This window comes from Sceloporus occidentalis, unplaced genomic scaffold, assembly GCF_023333645.1.
Source record: "Sceloporus occidentalis isolate IW3139 unplaced genomic scaffold, rSceOcc1.0.p SCAF_14, whole genome shotgun sequence".
Classification (NCBI taxonomy): Eukaryota; Metazoa; Chordata; class Lepidosauria; order Squamata; family Phrynosomatidae; genus Sceloporus; species Sceloporus occidentalis.
This window is the reverse complement of record NW_028316994.1, coordinates 19,497,712-19,508,441: the sequence shown is the minus strand read 5'-3', so window position 1 is coordinate 19,508,441 and position 10,730 is coordinate 19,497,712. Positions and strand designations below refer to the sequence as shown.

Here is a 10,730-nt window from a genome sequence, read left to right as displayed (position 1 = left end):
CAGACCAGCAACATCAGGGACTGCCTGAAGGAAGAGGCCCCTCCCTCCTCAACTATCACCTCGGCCTCAGAGGGAGCCATCAGGCAGACCAGCAACATCAGGGACTGCCTGAAGGAAGAGGCCCCTCCCTCCTCAACTGTCATCTCGGCCTCAGAGGGAGCCATCAGGCAGACCCAGCAACATCAGGGACTGCCTGAAGGAAGAGGCCCCTCCCTCCTCAACTGTCATCTCGGCCTCAGAGGGAGCCATCAGGCAGACCCAGCAACATCAGGGACTGCCTGAAGGAAGAGGCCCCTCCCTCCTCAACTGTCATCTCGGCCTCAGAGGGAGTCATCAGGCAGACCCAGCAACATCAGGGACTGCCTGAAGGACGAGACTTCTCCCTCCTTTAACTGTATTTTGTATTGTATTACGATTTTACTGTACACCGCTATGATCATCGCGGAATAGCGGTCTATAAATAAAACATATTATTATTATTATTATTATTATTATTATTATTATTATTAAGTCTCTCCTCATAGGGCTTCATGGTTTCCAGACCCTTCTCCATTTTGGTGATCCTCCTTTGGACACATGGCTCCAGTTTCTCAATGTCCTTTTGAATTGTTTTGCCCAGAACTGGACACAGGATTATTCCAGGTGGGGCCTGACCAGAGCAGCATAGAGTAGCACTATTACTTCCCTTGACCTAGACCAGGGGTAGGCAACCTGCGGCCCGCGGGCCGGATGCAGCCTGGCAAGGCCTTGGGACCGGCCCCAGCCCGGTCCTGCCGCCAATTGCCGCCAGAACCTTTGGCCTCTCGTGTGGGTGTGGGGCCTTTGGCCTATCAGGAGGAGGCAGGCAAGGGGGGGGCAAGCAGTGGGCAAGGGGGGCAGTTGTCTATAGAAGCCTCCGAAACATGCATTTATATTAACATTTTTTAAAAAATCAGCAATTTTTTTTTGTGTGTCCTCCATTAAAAACAAACAAACAAAAAAACAACAACGTGTCCTCCATTTGAAAATTTTGTCCTACATTTGTCCCGGTTTATTTATTTAATTATTTTTTTTTTAAAAAAAATATTTAATTATTTATTTTTTGGCTTCGGCCCTCCAGTTGTCTGAGGGACAGCAACCCGGCCCCCGGCTCAAAAAGGCTGCCTACCCCTGACCTAGACACTATCCTTTTATTGATGCAGCCTAAAATCGCATTGGCCTTATTAGCTGCCACATCGCACTCTTGACTCATGTCCAACTTGTGGTCCACTAGGGCTCCCAGATCCCTTTCACATAAGTATAAGTCTCATTAAGCCAGGTGTCCTCCATCATCTATTCATTTCATTTTCCGCCCCAAGTGCAGTAATTTACACTAGTGATTTTTCTGAGATCACAGCAGATAAGTTGTCAATGTCTTCTGCCTTGTTCACTTTTAGCAGCCATTCCTCCTTTGTTGGGAATATTGAATTCTTCCATCTTTGTACATATAGCAGTCTTGTATCCTATATTGTAGTACTCTCTTATAGTTCTTTTCTAACTGTTTCACAAGTCCGAAAAGAAAAAGTTCTGGCTTTAACTGAATATTAACCTTTCAGATCCGCTTTGTCAAAGTATGCACAGTGGGGGCCATTGGTATCTGATGGGTTTTGATTCCAGGGACCATCATGGATTCCAAAACCCATGGATGATCGCCACATTAAAATCAGTGTGTAAAATGCAGCATGTAAGACAGCAAAGCCAAGGTTTGCTTTTGAGCATTTACATGTTTTTAAAATATTTTTCAAGCCATGGATGTTTGAATCTATAGAGAATGGATATGGAGTGCTGGCTGTATTTGGACCAAGAACATATATGGCCATATATGATAAACTGAGTTTTAAGCAAGTATTGGGTGAGCTAGGACGCCTTTTGCCTGGGTCCAGTCCTCCTGCCATTCACATATTTAGAGGCTGACCCCTGGTCCTAGCATGAGGAATCCTAGGAATTCAGAAGGGAACCCCGAAGGCTATCTAATCCACCCGGAAAGGGCAGCCGTGGCAATATCTTGTGGCAGCGAATCCCACCATTTCCCAGTGGACGGACCTCTGCCGCCATGCAGGTGGGTTTGGGGGCCCTTGGCAGGACCACAGCTAACCTTTAACCTTTACCCGGGCAAAAAGAGGGTGGCACTGCATTAGCAAAGCTGTTCAGATACCTTTTTTTGGCATGTACTTAGTGGACAACTGGGAATGGGCTGCGGGAGGGCGTTTTCCTTTCTTGCTGACCCAATCCTCAGAGCTATGGGGCGGAGGGGAGATGGATCACAATTGCTCAGGTGGATTTTGGTGGGTTGCTCCCATCTCCCACCGACAGCAGACTCCCCAAGCCAGAGGGTCCCTATTTACCAAGCTATGGGGGGCTGGACTGCCGGAGGGCCAGGATGAGGGGTTTGGGGGCCCAGGTCTGCCACTGGCTACAAGGGGGGGTATACGGAAGATCTTCGGGAAATGAAGCAGGCCACGCAACGACTAGAGCGCAGCTGGCAAAGACACCAGCGCTTATCTGACAAGACACTCCATGAGGCTCTTTTGAAGTCTTATGGAGTGGCAATAGACGCAGCAAAGAACTCCTTCTATGCTGCACGTATTGCGTCTGCAGAGTCGCGTCCAGCAGAGCTGTTCAGGGTGGTCAGGGAGCTTATCCAGCTTCCTCCCGCCCTGAACCCTCTTTTAGAACCAACTAAGGCCTGCTGTGACGATTTTAACAACTTTTTCGCAGACAAAATCTCTTGGATAAGGGCTGATCTCGACGCTGGCATTTCAACAGAGACAATAGAAGAGGTGTCCAGAGCTTCCGTGGACTTTATTAAACTGGATCACTTTGAGTTTGTTCATACCGATGAAGTGGACAAGCTTCTTGGAAGTGTTAAGAGGACGACATGCTCTCTTGATCCCTGTCCTTCTTGGTTGACTGCCCAGGGTGGTGATGCTGTAACATCATTATTGCAACGCATAATTAATGCTAAATTTCCATCGAGCTTGAAACTAGCAATAGTTAAACTGTTACTCAAGAAACCCTCCCTGGACCCCCTGGTGAGAAAGAACTATAGACCGGTCTCATTATTGCCATTCTTAGGCAAGGGGATCTAGAGAGCGGTCGCCTTCCAACTCCAAGCAGTCTTGGATGAAACCAATTATCTGGACCCATTTCAAACCGGCTTCAGAGCAGGATACGGAGCTGAGATTGCCATGGTCGCCTTAGTCGATGATCTCCGTCTGGGCATCGACGGGGGAAGCGTGACCTTGTTGGTGCTATTGGACATCTCAGTGGCTTTCGATACCATTGACCACGGTATCCTTCTGGAACGCCTGAGGGAGTTGGGTATCGGGGGCACTGCGCTTCAGTGGTTCCGTTCCTACCTCTCAGGCAGATTCCATTTGGTGCAGTTGGGGGACATTTGCTCCTCTAAGAGGGAACTGACATCTGGTGTCCCTCAGGGAGCTATTTTGTCCCCCACTTTGTTTAACATTTACATGAAACCGCTAGGAGAGATCATCCGGAGACACAGGATGCGGTGTTATCAATATGCTGATGACACTCAAATATGCTTCTCTGTGTCTCCGACTGATGCAGTGACCAAGGATGGCGTCTCTCCTCTGAATGCCTGTCTCACGTCGGTAATGGGCTTGATGAGGGAAAACAAACTCATTCTGAATCCAGAGAGAACGGAAGTACTGGTGATAGGTTCCCCAGGCCCGGGGAAGGAAATTTATCCACCTGTCCTGGAGGGGGTCACACTCCCCCAAAGGACCAAGTTCACAGTTTAGGAGTTACTTCTGGACTCGTCCCTGTAGTTGACATCTCAGATAGATGCGACTGTCAGAAGTGCTTGCTATCAACTTCGGTTGATACGCCAACTGCGACCCTACCTGGGCCAAAGGGACCTTGAAACCGTGGTACATGCTCTGGTAACCTCTCGTTTAGATTTCTGTAATGCGCTCTACATGGGGCTACCCTTGTACCAAGCCCGGAAGCTTCAGTTAGTACAAAACATGGCAGCCAGATTGGTCACCGGTGCATCTAGGTTTGACCATATAACACCTATATTGAAAGATCTTCACTAGCTGCCTATTCGCTTCCAAGCTCAATACAAGATGTTGGTTATCACCTATAAAGCCCTACATGGCTTGGGCCCGAGTGACTTGAGGGACCGCATCTCCCCATATGATCCATCCTGCACACTCAGAACATCTGGGAAGAATTTATTGGAAACGCCATCTTCCAAATATGTCTCCACATCCCAAATGGCCTTTTCAGTGGCAGCCCTGCGGATTTGGAACAGGCTCCCCGAGGAGCTCCGTCTCATGACCCCCCTAGAAACATTTTAAAAGAGGCTTAAAACCTTTCTTTTTTGCCAAGCCTTCCCCCCCCAAGGAATGAAGTTGAGCGCTCTTGGTGCCATCGAATCTCTGCCTTACCCTATGAATGGTTGTGTTTGTGTAATTGTATTACTTGTTTTTATCTATTTTTATGAGATGTTTTTAATAGTTTTATAGTCTGTAAACCGTTTCGATCTAGGGGAAAACGGTATACAAATAAAATTTATTATTATTATTATTATTATTATTATTATTATTATTATTGTCATCATCATCATCATCATTATGGTTGCTGGACCTCCTCAGCAGAAGGTCTGGGATGGTCTCCTTTCCTCTGCCCTGGTCCACCAGCTGCACCCCTGACCCCAAGAGAGCCAAAATGTGTGCCCATGTCTGGCACCCCAAGGATTTTTTGTGGGGGCCCAAGACTGCAGCCAATTCCAGAACAGCGGGTTTTGCAATCTGTGGCCATTTCCGGTGGCGCTGGTATTCCTGGGGAAGGGGCACTACCATGACCACTGCATTTTGGACTGGTTTTGCTGCATTTTTACTCATTTTAGAAGCATTTTTCACCCCTCCAAAAACATTGGGGGTCTGGGGGCAATGGGGAATTTTCATCAGGAGGTGCAAAGAGTGGTTTGGATGCATGCAGGCCACCAAGGAGAACTGTTTATCCCAACCGGACACAATGGAGGAGAGCGCTGCTGGGTTTCCGTGGGGCCCCGGGGCCTTTCTTGGCGCCAGGAAGGGGGTCCGGCTGCCCTCAGTGGTGGGCTTTTGGGCGCCCCCGGGCCTGTCTCCTCTTCCTCTTCTCCAGCCACTTCAAATGGCGCCACATCTTCATCATCACGGCGTCCAGCAGATGCAGGGTCTCCATGAGCGCCAGCTCCTCGGGGTCTTCTTGGTGCGGTGGGTCTGGCCTCAGGCGTTTCTGGGGGGAAGGAAAAGGTCACTGAGCAGCTCCTTCCTTTCTCTCAGAGCTTAGACAGGGAGAAGAGCCAAGAGGCCCATGGGTTTCTCATTCGTTTCTCTAGCCAAGAGGGGGGTCTGGGAGTTCCAGGGGTCATGCTCCAAACTGCCCAGGCCTCCCCAAAAGACCCCTTGCCTTCAGAAGGAGCTGCACCATCACAATGCAGCTGCAGTGGGCCAGTTCCAGAGATTTGGGCCCTAATCCACAGAGTCCTCTGCCAGGGAGGCGCTTCTGGGAGCTGCAATCCCAGAAAGAGTGATTTTTCAAAGCTCTGGTTAATGCAAAGGACTGTGGAAGGAGGCACAAAGCCAGCGGCCGTGACTCAGTTGGTGGCGTTGGCATTCCTTGGGCATGAAGGTACAGCTTCCCCTTCTTTTATAGTTTGTAATTTTTCCTGCTAGGTTCCATCCAGGACAGAAGACTGAAGTGTAGGATGTGTCCTGGAAAAGGAGGATGTGTCTGGTTACCCTGGACAAAATAACGCCAATGTTGGTGTGGGTCAGGCCTCGAAATGGCTAGTCTGCAATTGGGGCCACCACCAAGGAGACCCCGCATTGCCTTTGGGCCCCCAAAAGGCCGGGGAAGGGTGGTCAGCCAGCCAAGGGGCTACTCTGGGTTTGCACCCCATGTCTCCCTGTCCATGGGTTCCCCTCAAAGCCCCCTCACCTTCAGCGCCTTGTAGGCATGTTTAATCCCCAGGAAAGCCAAGGAGATGGCGAGGACGAGGAGGAGGCTCTGAATGATCCAGTAGCTGTAGAGGAGCACCGATTGGGCCGGTAAGGAGGACTTGGGGGGGGGCTGGTAGGCATTGGGGGTCCCATAGTGGCCATCCATGCCCCCATAGTACCACCAGGGCCTCTCGGACCCGCTCGCGACCCCCAGAATGCCGCTCAGCCAGAGCCAGCAGGCCCTTCGACTCAGCCGCCACATTGGGGTCTCTGCAGAGGTTCTGGCCAAAGGCTCTGAGACAGTTCTGGAACCAGGAAACCTGGTTGCTGGGCGATGGTCAGATGCCTTTGGAATCTCGCAAGGGCTGGCAATGGGGCTCTGGCTAAGTGGACTAAGCACTCCCTCGGGGGGGGGGGGACTTTCTAGCCAGAATCCCATGGTATACTTCAGCTGGTGTCAAATTAAAATTGTGCATTAATTAAAATTAAAAATTAAAATTGTGACATTATACCTGTCTTGAGAGTTAATGCTTGCCTGGTCCTTATTTTGGTGGTAAATAAATGTGTGTGTTGTGTATTGTTTGCCTTCAAATTGGTTCCAACTTCTGGCGACCCTATCATAGGGTTTTCGTGGCAAGATTTCCTCAGAGGGAGTTTCCCCTTGCCTTCCTGAGGCTGAGAGAGTGTGACTCACCCAAAGTCACCCAGCGGGCTTCCATGGCTGAGCCGGGATTTGAACCCTGGTCTCTAGGGCCATATCCAGCACCCAAATCACAACTCCCAGAATGCCCCCTGAATGGAGGAAGCGCCCCTGGCCACTAAGGAGAGTGGCTCTCGCCCTGCGGCCACCAGGGGTCAGCCTTGCCTCGCCGGTCGGGCTCAAGGGGCACTCAGGCCACTCAGTCAGGCCCCTTTGGGGAGACTTGGGGTCTGGAGGGAGAGAGATTGGGGTCCACAGCCTGCAGCCCCTTTATTCCAAGAAGGGAAAACGGGGCTCCATTGCACAGCATCCCCTGGGGACAGCTATGGGAACCGGTCACAGGTTGAGTCTCCCTCCCTTCTCCAAAATGTTTGGGACCAAAAGTGTTTCGGATTTTGGATGTTTGGCTGCTGCTGCTGTTTATGTACATTATGTAAAGAGAGCCAGTGTGGCATAGTGGTTTGAGCCTTGGACTATGACTCTGGAGGCCAGTTCGAATCACCGCTCAGCCGTTGAAACCACTGGGTAACCTTGGGCAAGAAGTTACTCTCTCTCAGCCTCGGAGGAAGGCAATGACACACCTCTGGACAAATCTGGCCAAGGAAACCCCATGATAGGACTTTGCAAAGAAAACCCCAAGCCTTAGGGTTGCTGCAAGTTGGAAATGACTTGAAGGCATGCAACAATATAGTAAATTGGAGATGGGTCTAACCACAAAATTCACTTAGGTATCATATATGCCTTATATCCATAGCCTGAAGGTAATTTTATACACAACGTTTTAAATGATTTTGTGCATGAAACAACGTTTGCGTACCCTGAACCATCAGAAAACAGAAGTGTCTCTATCACAGCCATCCAAGTGGACCATTTAGGCCTTTGGAGAAGCTGTCCTTCCTTGTAACTGGGAACCCAGACTGTTTCATATAACAAGACACCAAACAAGCCACCTCCTAGGCCTCTGCAGTGGGAGAAAGAGGGGATATAAGCCCATCATCATCATCATCATCATCTTCTTCTTCTTCTTCTTCTTCTTCTTCTTCTTCTTCTTCTTCTTCTTCTTCTTCCCAATGTTTAGGTAATGATTCATATCAGGGTGTTTTTTATGGAGCAGATGGGTTTTAAAAGTTATGCTTTTAACTTTTGTATATTTTTATGTGATTTTATATTGTGTGTACATCAGTATGAACCTTATCCAAAACCTTTCTATTGTATCATGTTCTACACACACACCCCTTTGAAAACAAGTTCTTGCCATATTTCATATGGCCTGTTTTCATGTGTAGATGGTTTTAATAGTTTAGAATGGGAGAAAGGCGGCATACAAATGAAATCATTGTCAACTATTTGATTGTTGACTATTTTAATGGTTTTAATGGTTTATGATATTTCATTATAGCATAGTTGGGGGGAGGGAAGAAGTAGAATGAACATTTTTACATGTTGTATTTTATATTGTGTTTTATTTGATATTGTAAGCCGCCTCGATCCTGCGGGAGAAGCAGCAGCTAAATAAAATGCTGTTGTTGTTGTTGTTGTTGTTTGTATAGTATTTTGTGGGTCTTTCAGGCTCTGTGAATGCCATGTTCTAGAAGAGTTTATTCCTGACGTTTCGTTGGCATCTGTGGCTGGCATCTTCGGAGAATCTTCTTCAGAGAAGAATAAATAGAACAGGAAATCAGTAAATCGGTGGACTCTGTTTTGGGGGCTGGGGTTCAGCACTTTGGGGGGAGCCAGTTCCCCACCATGCCATCCCAGTAACATGGAAAGCCCCAGACACCAGCAGTACATGTCCCAGGGAGCAGGAGATCCCCCACAAAGTACCGTCCTCTAGCCCCTGACCCCCTTAGGAAGCCCCCCAGTTCCACCAGTAAAGTGTGCAGCAGGACCTCCCAGTGCCCACAGCCCTCAGCTGCCTGGCCTTGGAGTGGGATGGGGTCCCCAGCGCCCCTTCCCCAAATGCCTGGCCTGGCGGATCTGGATCTGGATCCGGTGGCGGTGGCCCAGCTGCCCCTGTCCATCAGCCAAGGGCCCAGCTGTCCAGCCCAGGCCTCTCCCTCCCCTTCATCCCCATCGGCCGAAAGGAGATTCCCAGCCAGGGCCCAAGGCTGGCTTTCTTGAAAACAACCTCCCAAAATGTGAAAAGTAGCCAAAGACCTTTGGTTCAAGATTTGTAGCTTGCAGTGAGAAGACGCACAACTGCAGATCTGATCCACTGCAGATTCCTCTTTTGCAAAAGCAACATTTGCGTTTCTTTTAAAACGGCTAAGAGAGTTTTTAAAGAAATCACTTTTAAGCATGGACACCATTTCTCTCAAAACTCTTTTAAAGCTGCTTAATGCCTTTCCATCTTGTTTCAATTACTTACTGCTTGTAATCTGGAATTGTTTAAATGGCTCTCGGATCGCAGTGTTAACTGTTTGCCACCCTGAAATGAGATAATAAAAAGGGTCTTAATACCAAATAAAACTCCCTGCAGAGGTGCTGCCTTTTGCAATAAAAGGGTGGGAATTTGTGGGGCTGGGATTTAGGAGTCTTCTGAACCCCCTCCCCAGAAAAATCTCCCAACACTTTCACAAGAATTGTCACAGTTCTGATGGGGGCAGATGGCTTTTAGGGGAGCGCAAGGGGTCTCCGAAATCTCCTAGGGAGCAAGGGACCCCCATAAAGCATCATCTCCCAGTTCCACCAGTAAGAAATGTGCAACAGGACCTACCCCACACGAAGGAACCAGTCCTGGCAGAATGGGGTTGGCAATCCCATCGCCCTCCAGATGTTGCTGGACGGAGACTTCCATCATTCTTCACCCTTGGCTAGGCAAATGGGAGTTGCAGTCCAACAATACATACCAGGCTGCAAGATGCCCACTCCTGTGGCAAGAGGAGCAATGCTCCTGTAAGGGGAGCATGGCCTTTTCTCCTCTTTTTGTAAAGTTTCAGAAAGGCATTCCTGGCTTATGGCGAAGTTTTCTTTGCAAGATTGGCTCAAGGCCTGTCATGGCCTTCCTCTGAGGCCGAGAGTATGCCACTTGCCCAGGGTCACTCAGGGGGTTTGGCTGGTCCCAAATGCTTGGGCAGCCGATGATACAGAGGGACCACAGCATCCCTTTGGCCCCTTCCATCTTTCCTGCTTGTACTTCTCCCATTTATATCCATTCTGTTCAACGCCAGTCTTAGCCTCCTTTTGCAGGAGCCAAGGCTGGCCGGTGGCTATAGCCTCGAGGGCAACCATCCCCTCATCTACCTTTTCCAACAAAGCAAAAGCAGATTCTCCATCAGGATCCAGGTCAGAAAAAGGACACAGAGGTATGCAGGTGATAAAGCAATAACAACAATAGTAATTTCTATCCCACCTCTTCAACAAGATTGAGGCATCTTGCATCAGTAAAAACCATACAATACAATAACATAAATCTCACTATCCCCTCCCTCCTTAATAATAATTCAGGGGATGGAGACCACTGCCCCAAATCTCTTCAGGGAGCCTGGAGGACGCCTGGAGGACTTCCCTGGAGGACACACAGAGACAGGCCATTCCCATTCATTTCCCTGCAAAATAAAGGGTTTTCTGAGGTTCAGGCAAACCCAGTGGGAAGAACAACAGTCCATTGGGGAGCATTGTTTGCCCTTTGCAAAGTCCTCCGTGGGATTATTTTGCCCAGGAAACAGAGATGGGATTGGGAAGTCGAAGGCTTCCACGGCCGGCATCCATAGTTTTTTGTGGGTTTTTCAGGCTATGAGACCATGTTCTTGAAGAGTTTATTCCTGATGTTTTGCTGACATCTATGGCTGGCGAAACATCAGGAATAAACTGTCCTAGACATGGCCACAGAGCCCCAAAACCCACAAGAAACAGAGATGCTATTCTGAAGCATTATTCTGCGCAGAAAGAGACATATTCCGATTTTCCACATTGTGTCCTGCGTTCCCAAAGTGTACAAATCCTTCGCTGTGTTGCAGAGACGCAAGGAAAACCCTTTTCACTTTTTAGCATTTTCTAATGGATCATCCTGTATAAAATACAAATGGAACTCCGGAGATGTCCATGTGAACATC

At 48.9% G+C, this 10,730-nt stretch overlaps 1 long non-coding RNA gene across 1 annotated transcript; it reads right to left on the bottom strand.

Annotated features, from left to right (window-relative positions):
- Positions 1-8,064: 8,064 nt before the first annotated feature.
- Positions 8,065-10,080, bottom strand: LOC149304403 (uncharacterized). Its single transcript, XR_016272022.1, has 3 exons — positions 9,392-10,080; positions 9,044-9,103; positions 8,065-8,324 (listed from the first exon to the last, which is right to left on the bottom strand). It is a non-coding gene; the product is annotated as an uncharacterized LOC149304403 (long non-coding RNA).
- Positions 10,081-10,730: the final 650 nt, after the last annotated feature.